At 35.8% G+C, this 17,378-nt stretch overlaps 1 protein-coding gene across 1 annotated transcript in view; it reads right to left on the bottom strand.

The window, feature by feature from the left end:
• Nucleotides 1-17,378, bottom strand: part of CAMKMT (calmodulin-lysine N-methyltransferase) — a 211,761-nt gene that overhangs the window by 71,870 nt on the left and 122,513 nt on the right. The window lies entirely within an intron of this gene.

Genomic DNA, 17,378 nt, shown 5'->3' with positions numbered 1-17,378 from the left:
CTGCCTAGGATCTAGCTGTGGGATTACACACCTCTCTCCCCTAGTCAGGACCTAGGTACTGTTCACAAGCCTGTACCTCCATTATTAGAGAAATATCTGAAGTGTCAGTGTTTGAGGGTTTTTTCCTAACTTCAGGATAGGCTGTTTTTTTTCAAGTTAAGCAATTTTGTGCTTACAATTATACGCATTTATTGGAAATATGTGAAAAAATTTGATTAAATTACCTTTTCAGATATATGAATGCTAAGAAAATTCATTCCTTTTAATACAAAGCAGATAAAAGCACACCAGTGTAGAAAAGAATGTTTTTGACTAAATGAGGAGATATAGCTGAGTTCAACAACAGTCAACCTCTTCAATGAGAGAAGGAAACAAGCAGTGACTTTTAAAGACTGTAATTTACAATTAAAATCAACTATATAAATGGAAAATGTGATATAACATGAAGCTCAACATAAAGTTGTTCAGTGCATATAATTACACCAATTACATTTAGAAATTGTATTTACTTGCCAAGAAAGAAATAAGAATTAAATGGCAATTGTATAAAGTGACACCACACAACCTTCTCATTCAATCTTACTGAATACAGAATTATAACAAGATAATATTTTAAATACTTCAAAAGGAAGACCATCAACTTCTAATTCAAAAGACTAGCAAAATAAAACATGCAATTTTCATGCTCTGTGATTCTCAGTGGGCAACAAAAACACCTAACTATTATAAGAAATCTTTTGAGTTGTGATATACTGGTTTCAAATGAATCTAGAAAGGGAGGTCAAAGACACCTTCTTGATACAATTACTAAAATTAATTTCTTTTGTCAATTTTCAAACAAAAGCACATTATGGATTGTGGATCAAATTAATTTTTCAGGAATGTGTGAAGAATTACAATATCCTTACTTCAGGTTCGCTGAAGGGCGGTATTTCAATAGATTAGAGAGGGAGATGAGAGAATGATATACCCTGGCTCAATAGGATCAGATTTTCAAAGCTCTGTGGATGTTTATCTCTTCTTTAGATACACTGTCAATGATCTTAACTATCTTATCAAGTCTGAAACTATGAAGGTAAAGATAGAATAAAAGTACATTCAAAATTACATTGAGAATGTGTAATATATCATATTCAAAATTATTTGAGAATGAAAAACTTCCTTCTGCATACCAAAACAGATTTGCATCTTCTGTTTAAGATCAAAATTTTCAGAGGTATCAACTCCTAGCTGCCTATATCTTAAATACACATAAATGTAGGTAATTCTTTTTGGATGGCTACCCAATAAAACTCAAAATTGAAAGTAAGGTATATCCAGTTACACTCATCTGGTGTAAGATATCTCAATCAAAGCATATAGAAATCAAAACCTGTATTACAGCAGGCACGACAAGTGGTTTTGACTTATTATCATCTGGACAGAACCATTAGGAAAGAACATATTATTCAAGTTCTATAGCATACCAATGGTCTTTATACTTTTAAGTCTCTGTCAATCTTTGGCTATTTTTCAAATTAGGGCATTATGAAACATTCCAGTCTACATCCTGGTCTAAAATTATCACATACTGACAATCTAAAGAAGGAAAACCAACTAAAATTAAAGGAATTCAACCAAAGAAAACACTTTGTTTAAATATTCTCAGAGACAGAATTATCCTAGTGTTTACTTTGTTTATAAAATTGAATTTCTAAGTAAAGGTGAGTTTTGAAGACCAAATTTTGAAATTTCAGAATTTTTTAAAGGAGACCTTTTGACATAAAATCAATCAGAAATCTTTGTCTGTCTTCCAAACCAGAAAATGCACCAAAACTAACATTTTTTTCCTAGAGCAATCTGTGTCATTCTTGCACATTTTGATACAGAACACTTTGATGAAAAAATCCCGAGTTCTACATTTAGGGCTTCCCTACTGTTTAGCATACTCTTCTTCAGAAATACTGAGAATAGACTAGACCGGTCATGTTAGCACATGATCCAGAAATCCTTTGTGCCATAGACAGATAGCAAGAAACATTTTTCATTTTTTCCTCCAATAAAAGAGACAAGTTGTTCCAGGAATAATAACACCCGCATTTTTCAAAAAATGCTGTTTCTGTCACCAGTAAGTCATGAAGCAGAGAAGAATTACAATACAAAAGAGGAGCAGATGCCACTGCCATATTCCCTGAAGGTGATATTGAGGTAATGGGGATAGATTAGATGACCTTTGGAGCTCACTTCTAACCTTATTTCCTACAGACTAGGATATCTTCACCAAGTTCCAGAGAGAAGGCAGATAAGAGCTGATTTCTTTGGGGAGGTATTAGTTAGAGTACAACCACAACAGAATCACTGCAAGAGTAAGTGGATATATCATCCCACATAACAAAAATACTGACATTTCCACGGAGACACACAAAGTCTAAGAAAGGCATTTCAGAGAATAAGAGAAAGTATCAGGTAATATGAGCTAGGAATACCTGAAATTTTGTCTTGTATTCAAGTTGCTTAATGATGTCAGTTATTGATTTTTGGCTGAGATAAAGATGAGGTTTGGGGATTTATGACTTTTCAGCAGATTAGTTTTCAGACACAGCAAAACTAGTCAAAAGCTTTGGTAAAGTACACATTTTACCTAACAGAATAATTACTCAATCCAGTACAGCAATTAATATATCTCTAGGATTGATGTAGACGCTGTGCAGGCTCCCTCCCCTGTTTGCTGTAGAAGGATTTTGTGTATTGAGTAACAGAAGTATAACTTTTGTCTTTACAGTTAAACAGAGTTTAGTGATCTGACTTTGGCTAGCCATCCTCTAGACATTCCTTACAACCCTTGTCTTCAAAACCCCTGATCCCAGAAACTTACTTGAACATAATCCTATGTGAAGACATACTTTCTCTTTCCAGGCTGATACATCAGTCTTACCCAAATTGGAATGACTTTTCCTCCTGATATAAGACAGCCCTTGTGAAGGTATGGCCATGCATGGAAAATAGCTCCAGAGGCTGTCACTTTTAGAAAGAGGCAATGCTATTGAATTTATATACCTCTGAAATTGTTCTTAAAGTGAGAAGCCTGTGGCAATTTAATTGTTGCTTATTTAAACTACAATTGAATACAGAAAAGTTATATGGCCCCAAAAGATTTAAGTTGGTTTTGCGGTAGCTTTTTCACTGGAAAATGCATTATATTTTCTGTTTAGCAATTTTGTATTAGCCATTCATAAGATTGATATGGTCCAGAAATATGTGTTGTTTTGAACAGCTTTATGACACTTTAATGGCAACACCTTTTTAGAGAATATGAGTAGATAAACTAATACCTCTGTAATATACTGATACAATTGATATTCATAGAATATGATCAGATATAAAACAGTGATAAAACTATGGCAGTAAGGAGAAATGCCCTTTCTGCCCATTCCAACACAGCTCCACCAGATGTTGCCAGAAATTGCCAGCTTGCTTGCTTTAGTGGCAAATACTTTGCATGCTGTTTAGGCCATCAGACCATACAACATATTTCATAATTACACAGAGGTTTTATTAGTGGATCAAGCTTTCTAAAAGGTGACTGGATTGCTTAAAAAGATCAACTATTAGCCCTGCCTGACAAATAAAACTTATAACCCTATTCAGGAACTTATGTGAATTTCAGTGAATCGTAACCTAATGATATCTTCACTTAAGATATTAAAAAGGGCAAAATAAAGACATGAAATAAAGGCTAGTGTTTTATTCTCTGTGCAGTACTTACAGGGCATGCTTGTCCACACATTAACTGTGAACTTCTGCAATTGAAGGAGAACCCTCTCCAGCAGCACTGAAGGAGACAGCTTTTGTTAAAGCCAACTTGGTATAAAAAAAAGGGGGTAGGAAGAAAATTACTCAGGGCAGAAAGCTCACAAAACACCCTGGTTTAGAACAAATACATGGCCAGCCTGATGCAATGGCAGACAGATGAGGAGGAATGTTATGAATTGAAGTGAGGAGCTGCTGTGCAATGGTTTTACCTTGCAGTGCACAACCCTCCCTTTACAAAGTAATGCAGGCCCCATGTGTTTGAACCTGACTCCTCAGAACTAGATCGATTCCTAGTTGTCAGGTCTTCCTGCTGCCGCCTGTTGTGCAGTCTGTTTCCCTGATTTGCTTTTGTGTTTTGCTTCTCCTGCTACAGACCTTGGATGTGCACTCATATTCCTTACCCGCGGGAGGCAGGACTCTATTCATTGCAAGTATCACCACACGCCGACATATTTAAGTTATGATCTTTAAACCCTGAAACTGCCTTGTTAGCTTATCCAGACAAATAACCCTCTAGTACTTATTCTTTCACTATTGCTTTCAGGGAAAACAACACCCGCCCACTTCCCTCTGTTACAACTCTTCCAAGTTCATGCCAAGCATTCAACAGAAAAACTCTCCCCACACATTTGACAACTTTGTGTAAACAAAGCACATCTTTCATCACTCCAAAGCTATTTTCAACCACTTACTTGCAGCCATCTAGAGAAGAAATGGCAGTTCCTACGACACCATATCACCTGACGTGAGGTGATATTTCTATCACAGAACTATAGAATGGTTTGGGTTGGAAGGGACCTTAAAAAATCATCTTCTTCCAACTCCACTGCCATGGACAGGGACATCTTCACTAGATCAAGTTGCTCAGAGCCCCATCCAACCTGGCCTTGAACATTTTCCAGAATCGGGCATTCACATCTTCTCTGCGCAGCCTGTTCCACTGCCTCCCCACCCTCAGTGGGGAGAGAGTGAAAGAATTTCACAGTAAAGAATTTCTTCCTAATATTTAATCTAAATCTGCTCTGTCTCAGTTTGAAGCCATGTATCCCCATACTTGCTTCCCTTCAAATATGGAACTATCTAGCTCTTGAATACTATTTTATATAATAATTTTTAATCTTCTTTTAAACAATGTCAACAGGTTGTAATTATCTTCTGATAAACGGTCTTAAGGAAGCCAACCAGTAGTCTTCCTTTCTTCTAGGAAGCAAGTGTGAATGACTCTTTTTGGGGGGAAAATGGGGACTAGAGAAATTTCATGTTCTTCTTGGAAATTTGGGTGGTGTTTTTAGCATTTGTGATGGTTATTGACAAGTGGTTTAGATTACTGTTCATGTGGAAACAGAATGAAGTGTTTCTAGACAATTTCTTAGATTTATCTATGTGTAGATAGTTTTCAGATATTAATCGAACACTTCAGGGAAAGTGATTTGCCAATTAAAAAGAAGTCTGGGTAAAGAACTTTTGAATAGACCAAATGGAAAGCTGCACCACTATGAGCTCCTAGTCTTAATCATCTCCCACTGATTTTTACTGTACCTTCTTGTTCTGGTATATAGCCCATATTTTACCAGTGAACAGAAAATACCATCTTAATCAGAGTTACATGCATCTCATATTGCATGTAATAAGATAAAACACATCCATGTTATATATTTATATATATATATATATATATATACACACACACACATTATTTTACTTACATACCTAACATACAATAAGTGTATACACAAACCTCTCAATTTACCTTAGCAATTTTTCAGAAATGCTATATAAACATGACTGAAATGAAGAAATCTTCTAAAATGCATATGAAAAGGGCATATGAAATAGCAATTTAGAAATGATTTCTCTCTGCTCACAGATTTAACAGTGCATTGCCAGGCTTAGATAACACTGACGTAAGCTCAGTAGTTAGTACATGCTAATGCCAACTCACACAGACAGGAATTCAGGGCAATTATCCAGCCCCAAAGGAGGATAGATGTGGAAGAGTTTTGCCTGCCAAATTAGTAATGTCTCTGATACAAGCACATGAGGTGACAGAAAGGACACTCCACTGACATGCATCACCTTTACTGGGCTAAAAACTTCCCTGTCAACAAAATTTTCTCTGCCAATTACTTATGTTGCATTTTATTATACAGCTATGCAGCAAAAATTGGAAAAAAAAAAAAAAGTAGAGAAAAAAACCTACAAGCCAGGGCTTTTAACTTCCAAAATAAACCAGAATTTCTACATAATGGGGGACATAATTTTCTGTATTATGCAACTCCTTCAAAATACTTCAAAATACAAAGTACAACATACTCCTTATGTAACTCCTTCCTCTGTCTCTTTAACCTGAATTTTTCTAGAGCTAAGGAATGAAGGTTTTTTTCTATTGGAAAAGTGATGCCAAATTCATTGTTGTGTTCATTATTTGTTTCTAAGTAACAGATATTTTAATAATTTGCAGAGAATTTTACTTATGTGTAAGTATACTGGGGCTATTGTGATTAAATTGTGCAAACAGTGAAGCAAAATGGGAAGATTTATGACATATCCTTCATGTATCAAAAAACTGCACAAGAATGGCTTTTCACAATGTTTTCCATGGTGTCAGAAATAATCCAGCCAAGCTTATGATTAATTTTTACACAAGATGTTACTGAAAGATTAAAACTGTTGTGATATCCAGGGTGTGAAAGTTAACTTAGTTCACTCACAACAAATCTGCTTTAAGATGATGTAATCCAGTACTGATTCTCCTAATTGCTTAGCCACAGGCCATAAATGTGTCAGTTCTCTCCTCCTGATTGCTACTGTAGTACAGTGATAAAACCAGTAAAATACAGGGGCTGACTAATGCTTTGGTTGCTGGTCACACATGTTAAAGCAGTTTAAAAGTTGTTGAAAGGTCATACTTGCAATTGAAGTCAAAGAAAGAAGGACAACGCCGGTCTTTGCTTTACAACCCTTTCTGTGAAGAAGTTCTTCCTGATGTCCAACCTCAACTTCCCCTGAGTCAGCCTGAGGTAATTTCCTCTTATCCTGTCACCTGTTATCCGGGAGAGGAGACCAAGCCCCTCATGACTACTACGTCCTTTCATGGAGTTGTAGAGGGTGATAAGGTCACCCCTGAGCCTCCTCTTCTCCAGGCTAAACAATTCCAACTCCTTCAGCTGCTTACAGGTCTTACTCCCTACACCCTTCCTCAGCTCCGTTGTGTTCTCTGGACAAGCTCCAGCTCCTCAATGTCATTCCTGTATTGAAGGAAGTGTGTCCCAGAACTGAACACAGCACTTGATGTGTGACCTCACCAGCGCTGCCTACAGAGGAAGAATCACTTTCCTAATCCTGACCTCTTTCCTCCAATAATGTGAACTGATACAATGAAAGAAAACTTAAAATAGACAATAATGTCTGGGCACAAGGTACACATCCTCAGGATTCACCACAAATGAAAGAATTACAGCTGATGAGGATTACAATTTCCAACTTTCAATATTTTCCTGATAACACAATTATTTATTTCCTTTGGAGGTCTCTTTTTAATGATAGACTCACAGAGCTAACCAAAACTGTTTGGTGGAAGGGAGGGTTTATAGTCTTGAAGCAATATCTGGGTCCACTGTTATCAGCATTTCAGTCTGATTGTGCTTGCTCAGTATCTTTATGGTGCTCAGGTGCCCACTCCTGTAACCTGCTTACAAATAAATCCACATGGATAAAACCATGATTTCCAGTATACTCCTGCACTGCTGTTCTATGCTCGGTCTTTTCAGAGTAGTGACATTCCATGAATAAGAGGTATGAGTTTTTCTTGGAAATAAATCCCAACATTATCTACATCACTGCCAAGCTGGAAGCAAATAATCCTGACTAAGCAGTCATGTATTAGGTAGGATGGATCAAAGTGAGTTCCTCACTGCTGGGTGCAACAATCAAGCCATGGTGCTGAACAGGATGACTAACCCACACAACTTCTAAGGTCAAGGGGAGAAAAAAAAATCTGACTTGTCAGCAGAGATTGACCTCATGCGACATACATCCACAACATGCAACTGCTCGTTCTGAAAGTTCATGAAATTCCTAAAACTGTATTAAAATGCCTTAGTAGAAAAATCATTAAGAGAGTCAACATTGGGAAGTTACACATTAAACCTCATATAGAAGATAGAGAGAGACTGATGGTGGAACTAAAAGTCAGGGAATTTAAAAGTCAAGCTATGATGAGTCTACACATTCACTACAAAAATGATGGCATGCAACCCAAACTCAAAATCAGATCTGATATTTTTAAAAGGCCAATTTCATAATGTGAAAATAATTCTAAGCTAAATCAGACTGAGAAAATCATTTGAACACAAAAATGGTCACATGAAATGAAAACTGCTTAGAATTCTTATTTCTAATGTACATAAACCAATTTTTTTCAAATCTAAGAAAAATATACACTAATCTAAAAAGTAGTTTAAAATTCTAGTATTTAAAGAAGATACTGAAGCTAGGAAATGTATCAAGTTTATGTGAGGAGCAAATAGATGAAAAAAGAAATCAATTATTTGAAGATTTAAGGATAATTTAAATGAGTTTCAAGACATACCAGGAACAACAGAGGATCTATAAATCGTATCCATCACAAATCATGCAGAAGAGGTTGAAAAGTTCAATAAATAATTACTTTCCGCATTTAGGAAATAAAACAGGATAACCTGCTCTGATCAAGTGATGAGAATATAGTACCTTTCAACAATATCTCAGGAAGATATTCAATGACAGATGAAACAGTCAGATATTTTTCAATCAGTACAGACACAGCTAACTCATAGCTGAGCATTTTATGATAGCATAGCAGTTCCTTGCTCAATTGATGCTGATCTTTAATGTATCTCAGAACTGCAGACAAATTCCAGAAAACTGGATGAAAACCTGTACAAAATCATTATTCAACAAAGGGCAAATGAAATAAGCCAGGTAGCTCTGACAACATGATATTGGCCGTAGACACAATAATGGGATGGTCATAGAATTTTCATTAATAAGAAATTAAAGGAGGGCAATAAAATTAATGCTAGCCAACATAGCTTAATATCTCATAAAGGGTGTGCTGATGAAGTTTTTATAAAGCAACAAATATTTAGATTCTAAAATAATATTGACAGAAGTTCAGCATGGCCCAAACAAAGCAAGCCTCAAAATGGAAGTCACTATATTGAGAACATGTATTTTTTGTGAGATCCCAGAGTGGTATATTTTTGACCTCATGTCATTTAACATCTTCATCTGGAAACATAAAATCATTACATATTTAATTTGCAGATAACATAATAGCTGATGTTGGGAAAAATCATGAAGAAGACAGTTCAATATTACAGTGTGGTCTGGATTTCTTGACAATTTGGATGCATTAAAAAAATCATGGTTCATACCACCAAATGTAAAAGTAAACTCACACACCCAGGATAAAAAAAACTCTGTGAACACTTCTGTGGTGGGAGAATTAGTTCTTCAAAGAGGCAATTTCTTCCTATTTGTGGGCAGAGAATATTGCCTGCAAAAAGGCATTATACTCCTTTCCTGGCTAATATGGCCGATTAGTAAATATTGGTATAAGCGATGCAGTCTGCACTTCAAGAGGTTTCAAACAAGAATTGTGAAAGTCTATAAAGGCCTATTTAAAGAAGAACAAAAAGGAGACCTAATTATTTTGATTATAAAACAGAAGGTGAATAGGGAGCCCACTGAGAACAATAACCTACATGGGGAAAAAAACCCTGGTAACAGAGGTTTCTAATTGGAAAAGCAAAGTTTTTTAAAAGATTCATTGGCTGACAGCTGAAAATAATAAAAAACCAACAAAAATATCAAATATAAATTTGTCAGTAATAAGACAGCAATTGCCAATTATTTTGGTGGCTTGTATATCACTGAAAATTTCATGAACTTTTTTGGAGATGCTTTGACTTTCTTCTAACAAAATTCAGGAAATTCTCAGTCTTAGAGGTTTAAACAGGGAGATGAACTGACTGGCCACCAAAGTACCATGAAAACATTAACACACTGGAAATCAGCAAGGTCCAGAAAGCAGAAGTCCAGATTAATAGGTAGAATAAGCCACTGCTCTTAACACTGTCCCTGATAGGTGGGCCTTGACCCACTCAATTCAATGTTCTGGTCCCCCATTTTCCTTCATCATTTGGAGACAACAGTGCTTGTAAAATATTATATATGTAAAATTTTCTTATTTTTGCTCAATATTCTGGCCTCATATAAATAGTTTAATTGATCCAAAATGCAGCATATTCTTTCCTCAAAATCAATATTCTATTAAAAATAACAGACTTCTATTAAAATGGCCTAGGAAAGAATGCATGTTATATCCAGCCTCCAGAAATAACTCTGTAATGTATTTTATGGAGGCCACCAAAGCAATTCAGCAGATCATTCCTTGCTCTTTCTCTAGTAGCCAAAATCCCCAATAAATAATTTTATTTTTCTCCCTAATATTCACAACTTATCCACTACACTGGAAAGTACCCTGAACAAGTAGAAGTCTTACTGCTTATTAGACAACTATCTTAACATCACCTTTTATTTCAGATGTTTACAACTTATTTGCACCTATAGAAGAGGAGAACTGAGGCAGATGCCATGATCATTCTGCAAGTCACCGATCATCAAAACTGTACTCATCACAGGTTGGCTGCCTCTGACTATGGTCACATGAAATTTGTAATTAAATCGTTAACAGCATGGCATAAAATATTTCAAATATCAGATGAGGAAAAATTAGGATGATTCTAATTGTAAAAGTTATCACTCAGAAGCATGCAACACCTAAAACTCGATTTTATCATGGTAGGCAGATGTCCGAATTCTTTGCTTTTTTTCCTGATCTGGGTATGATCACTTTTTGCAGCTATCACAAAATATTTCCTGCAGAAAAATAATATTGTTGACTGGAATATTAGTTGCCTGGAATATATACTTTAAATGGCAGTCAATCGCCTCTGTGCTATACTGCTTGTGGTTCTTAGAATAATGGCTAAAAGCTCCAGGTGATTGCTCATTTCTCTTTTTTTTTTTAAATCACCATCCTTAAAAAAGATGAAGAATTCTTACTGAGAGAAAATAGTAGCTGAGAATATAAAATTCAAATAAATAGCACCAACATTTTCAATTGAATGCTTGACATCAAGATCTAAATACAGGGTAAGTACCTAATCTGGTGAATAAACATGGGTTTAGATGTAGGAGTTTAACCTTAGGCATTCAGAAATAAATATTCTAGCCATTCCCTTTAAATGCTGAGTATTTAATATTAACACACATTAAAAGTTACAGACATGCTAATTTTAACACCTACATGTTGACAGCTTTAATTTATTTCTAGTAACAGTTGGGATTTTGTTTACATTAAGGTACAAATTTAAAGCCAACTAGCTTACTTCACTTCTACTTCTTCAGCTCCTTTTACAACACAGTAGCAGTCAATCCACTAAAGGGAAATGCCTATAAAGTATCACATAGTTTTAAAAGAACAGCCTCATGATATCCTGCTCCCTTGTTTCAATAGCCCAAGGCAGTTTAATTATGGCAGACTTCATCTTAATTCCTATCCCTTTCTCTTCTCCTTTTCCCACATCTATCACAATCCATTTGAATTAGAATCAAAGACCACAAAATGTTTACAAGACTGTACAGGCTGAATACACCTTTTCTAATCTGGAATGGTCTCAAAACCATTGTAATGTTTTTACAGGTGGGATTGGAACTTGCCATCCAGGGCTTTGGAAATCAAATGCTGAATAAATTCTTACATTTCCTAAGTGCTTTATGTTATCAATAGCCACAAGAAACAATGCCACTTCATACAGATCAAACATAGTTAAAGGCATTTTTTAGCAACAACTGCTTAGAGCAGCAAAAACAGAGAGAGGAAAGGTAGGCAGAATCACTGAGAGCTGTATTGCTGAACTCTGCAGAAGGCTCCTTCAAATAAATATTTCAAACCTTTATATGAATATTTTAAGCATGACAACTACACATAAACACACAGCCAAAGTGCTCAAATCCACTCAAGAAAGACTATTAAGTCATCAACCTGCTCCTGACAGGATCCACTGAATATGGCAACAGTGAGAAGTCAGGAGACAGTTGGAATCATTTCAAGACTGCTAATTTAACTTGTCTTAAAACCAACCAATGCTCAACGTGTCATCATCAATGTCATCTCATCGCAGTCTGAAAAGCCTTTGACCTAAAGCAAAAAGGTCCCCAAGTGCCACCCTTCTTGTCTACTGGTTGAAAATCTAATTGGTTCTGCTGACAGGCTTGGGAATTGGTAGGAAGGCTGTTCAGTTAATCTCCAAGGGCCAGCAAAGAGCTCAGTATCCATCTCTGAGCTTTGCTCCCTGGCTGTCGTAAAATGACTCTGATGGTAGTGCAAGCTCTTATGCTTCAGCTGTCTTCTGACTTCTGTTAAGTCAAATCCAATAAAGTTTGTCACTCAATAATCTGAGAGCTACCCAACAAAACCTCTTTGATCAATAACAGCTTGCCTGCTTGCACTGAGGAAGGTGACCTATTAAAGATTAAAAACACACCTGCTGCTTGCAGCACAGAACATCTTTTTTTACTTTTACATAAAAATTCATCCATTAAAATGAGTTTAACAGCTACAACTATATATAAATATTACATGCCAGGAAGCTAAAATAAGATTTTAAAATATTTTACCTATATTAAAGTGCTTTTATTAAATTTGAGTCACTGCTTTTCTTAGAATCAGAAAGACCTCATCCAAAAGGCCTCTCACCACCCACTCATAACTTTTACTTTAGATGCCTCTATACATTCTTCTTTGTCTTAAATTTTCTGCCTGCTCATAGCAGACAGCTCTGTTTTTTAGTGACAGTCCAGTAATCTAATTTGTTTCTGCCTATTTGCTTATGCCAGAACACAAATATTCAAGTTGCCAGGAAATGCAATTTAAAATTTTATTTATATACATCCTCCCCTCTGTTTGACAATTTTTATTGAACTGTAGATACACTTTGCCAGAGGCTATGATCAACAAGTGCTTTACAAAGCCCTGAGAAAGAAAAACTAGGCTGATTTTTGTTGTTGTTGTTAAATTTCTTCAAAATGATCAGGTATTATTGAGCCACCTTACCTGATATTTTCCAGAAAACAGGAGAAGGATATAGGTAAACAAAGAATGTAATTAAAGGTGTAGTATTCATTAATAAATTCCTGAAGAAGCAAATTGCAAACAATAAACTCAACTGACTAACAACAATCAGTGTCTGTTTCGAATGGGTTATCAATCTCCCAGAAAATCACAGAGAACCTCAGAGCAGTAAATTCAAGATACATGAGGTAAGCAGTGTATCTGTTGATTGTCATGATTTGTTTAACCTGGTGTCCTTCAGGCATCCATTTAAAGGAGTAAATAGCAGCTAGAGAGTGACATGACATTTCAAAGCAACTAGGAGACACAGATCTCTATCTTCAATCAAAATTAAATAAATATTTGTCTCTAAATTCCCTGAATTTGTTAAAAAATAAGAAAATAAGACAACAATTCTGGAAAATATAAATATTTGTTAGGGTTTACATTGTCATTAGTTACTACTTCCCAATAAAGTAAAATACTTGTCTATGGGTGCTGAGACTAGACATGAACATGAAACAAGAATTACACATTAGATAAACCCACTTCAGTATCTGCAAAGTGGTCTGAAATTACAAACTGTGACGATCAAACAATTACCATAAATAAATCCTCTACTGTGAGCATCAGAGACACACAGTACTACCTGTGCAAAGTGCTTCTGCAGCTTTGCAAAGCTTCTCTCCTTGCTGCTCCTGAAGGGCCCAACAGGTAGGAGTCATGCTCTACACTGCTTTGTAGTCAGCCAAGAATCTTTGCAACAAGGCCACAGGCTCTGAGCTGTCAGAAACACCTTCCTGTCCAGAAACATTAAATGCACCCTAATAAGGACAAAGCCTGGGGTGTGGGTAGAGGCACCACCCAACAAATGTCCAGCACTCCAAAAAATGTCAACTACACAGACTAAACTTTGAGTAGTAGATTCCCAGCAAGCCCAACCTAAAACACCAAAATCCCACAACCTAAGGCATAGATAAATGCAAGTGACAATCAAAAAATGTCTTGATCATCACGGTTGTGAAGTCTCTTGTAGAAAACTAATCTGTTAGAGAGTCACATCTTGCTGTTACAAGTTTAACAGGAGATAATGAGGACAAATGCTTTTATTGCACATTCTAGAACATATGCATTGTCTACAGAATATCCTAAAAAATACATATATAAGACTTTAACAAGAACCGCACGGGAAGTTCAGCTCAATGAAGCCTGCAAGTTACTACTCATCAATTCAGTGGGTGTAGTCAACTGCACTTATTCTGCTGGGCTTTCAGTAGGAGACATAGAGAATATCTTCACCTTTTCCCACTATCCAAAACTGCCAGCAGCCTAAAGCAAAATCACTCTTCTTCTGCATCACCCTCTACATATCTGTGAGAAAAGAAGTAAGAGGCATCAGAAGACTGACATGGGAAAGAAACAAAATATCTGTATAACTATTCCTGTTGCACTGGGCCTTTCCATTTCACACATTTCTAGCAGCCAGAAGTGGCCAGCTTAATTTCTGCCTTTGAGAAACTGTTGGTATTTATCAGGTAAACACATACCATTTTCATGCTGTTAATTAATCAGTGTTTTCTCTTCCATATTGGAAAGCCAGAATTGTGTTAGGCTTCTAACATATCACAACACTGTGGAACTTATTTATGCCCTGGGGACTCATCAAGGGTCTGTGCCCACAGGATCTCTTTCTGAAGTAGTTCAGTGGTGTGCAGTTACTGATGAAGGAAACTATAATGAGAAAGTGGAAGCTTAAGGTAGTTAGATGTCTTTTTGAACACTGGATGGTATCAATGTCTGCATGATTTGATAGTCGGTAGATTACATTACTGCATTTTCTCCTTCATAACAAATAACTGCTATTCATAAATACCTATTTGTGGCCTGATTTGCAAAGTTGTGTGGCACTTGTAGTTAAGTAAGAGGAAGCTAGACAAAGACCAAATAAAGTGTCGTGGAATGCTAAGTAGCTTAAAAAAACACACCTTACACATGTCAACTTGGGCATTCAAAATATAGGCTGGCACTTTTCTCTGTGGCTCATTCCTCTTTTAATAATGTCATCTCACCTCACAGGGGCTTTGTGAAAATTAATTAATTACGGTTTGTGAGGCATTCAGATGCTAATGATAGCTACAATGGAAAGAAAGCCTATGGAGAAATTAATAGTTTTGAATTCAATGTAATGATTGAATGTGAACACCACATGTGGGTCACATATTGGCCAATAAGAATAACAGAAAACATGAATAGCTGCTCATTCACTGATCTCTGTTACTATGTACACTGAATGAGAAAGGAGTCCTGTGGCAAAAACCATAATATATATGTAGATAAATAAAAATAGTACTTCAGCACATAAACCTGAAATGCTGAGATGATGGGTAACAAGCAAACAGAATTGCCCGATTTCTCAGCTTTGAACATTAAATTTTGTAAGCACTTAAATTCTCAATAAAAAAACAAATTTGAAAAAAGAAAAAAAAACCTAGAAGACTTTTTTTTTGTTTGTTTCACAACCAGACAACTGTCTCTGCAACATCAAAACTTGCACCAGTAATAAGCGCTGGGCTAGTCAGTAGAATTCAGACATTTGTTGAGAGCAGAGGAATGCAATGTGTAGGTGATGAATTGAGGAACAACACCCTAAACATCATCATGCAAAACCTGATCCTGTAGAGTGACACAAGGTATCCATGGCTGACTCTATCTCAGTGTAGGACACAGTCAAAGGCAGACACAGAGCTCCCCCACCTCAATGGGAAGATGAGTTTCTCTACAGGGTAGCACATTTAGATCCATTTAAATAAAGCTTCCATGCAGCTTACATGAGTAAATATTAGAATTATTTTGTAGATTACTAGATGCTTTGTATGCCAAACAAACTACAGTCTCTAAGTCAAACCACAGTACTGTGCAATCTGTTACGTCAGTACACAGGGGGAGTATCTGCATGGTAATTCTTCACACTTCCTTAGGAGCAGCCAGAAGCAGAATTTGGCCTTATTTGATTCACCAAGAAACATTATTAAAAATTAACACCATATGTTTAAAATGGATATGTTTGTTTGCAGGCAAGACATGGACAGGCTGAAGCAAACACTTCAGGGACTGGGCTCTTTTGACATGACTTAATATTGTCATTGTCCTGTTGTTACTTATGTTATAGTGGCAGCAAAATTATAAAAAACAAACCAAGTGATTCCTCATGTCCTGTTTTAAGAAGATGCCTGGCCAAAAGGCTATTCTAATTTTTTAACACTCTTCATATATCCAGTTTGGTGTGTGAAGGGCAGGGTTCTTATTTGCACAAGCTGCCCTATTCCTCCTCTACAGCTACCTTCCTATTGAGAAGACTTCAGTCTAGAAATGAGTTTTCATTTTCTTGTATATAATATGGACACAATAAAATTCACAGTGCTCTGGCTGAGATCTTGGCGAACTACTTTGATTTCAGGAACATAAATAATTTCCTCTGACCCATGTATTCTTAATGCAGTATAATTTCAAAGGTCCTTCTCATATTGATTTTAATATTCCATATTTATTCTTCTAGCTTCTTTTGTCTTTGATCAAGGTTAACTATCTTAGTCATATTTTCAAGGTTTCCTCTTCCAATGATTGTATTTGTAAACATTTAATTAAAATAATTAGAAGAGGTTAAGATAGTGCAATAAGTAATATCAAAATCACAAAAATCTCTCATGGAGAGAGCAAAAACACTCAGAGTGTGTATTAGAGAGATGAGAGAAACAATTAATTACATAGATAACAGTTATCGTAAGTTTCTATTCATCATTTCTATAATAGAAGAACAAAAGGATATGCAATGAAATTGAGAGATAATAAATTTTAAATCTGATATCAAAGCAACTTATTTCTAGGAAAAAAAATCCCTACACCAAACAAACAATGGAATTTATATGAATTTATGAATTTATATGTTATATGAAATTTAATGAATTTAAAGAATTTATATATTACATTAAATACATGATTTATAGACAGCATGAAGTCTTCCAAGTTGTTCCAGATCCCTGCTTAAACAATATATAATGTATAAATATACAAAATAACACTAGGACTCAGTCAGACCAGAGACTCATCTAGACTATTCAGTCAGTGAGAGTAACAAATACACACTGATATCACTCGTACATCAGGTCAAATTTGCAATAAACTGGGGTTGCATTCACATCTTTAAATGGTCACTCCGGATGGACCTTTCTTCTGTGGAATTGCCCATCACATTTTGATTAAATACACAATTTCAGGCTTAAAAAATATCTTAAGTCAAAAAATACTGTGTTGCCTGCTGCTTTATTAGGGCTATCTCCCTATTCTTGATTTAAAAAAACCAAAGTTGCTTCACCTTCTCCTCATTCATTATTTACTTCCTATACTACCCTCCACCATTCAGCTCTTT

The sequence above is a fragment of the Melozone crissalis genome, unplaced genomic scaffold, assembly GCF_028551555.1.
Source record: "Melozone crissalis strain CALT ecotype California unplaced genomic scaffold, PUWL_Pcris_2 ptg000027l_1, whole genome shotgun sequence".
In the NCBI taxonomy this organism is placed as follows: domain Eukaryota; kingdom Metazoa; phylum Chordata; class Aves; order Passeriformes; family Passerellidae; genus Melozone; species Melozone crissalis.
The sequence above is the reverse complement of the archived record's forward strand: the minus strand, read 5'-3'. Positions and strand labels throughout refer to the sequence as shown.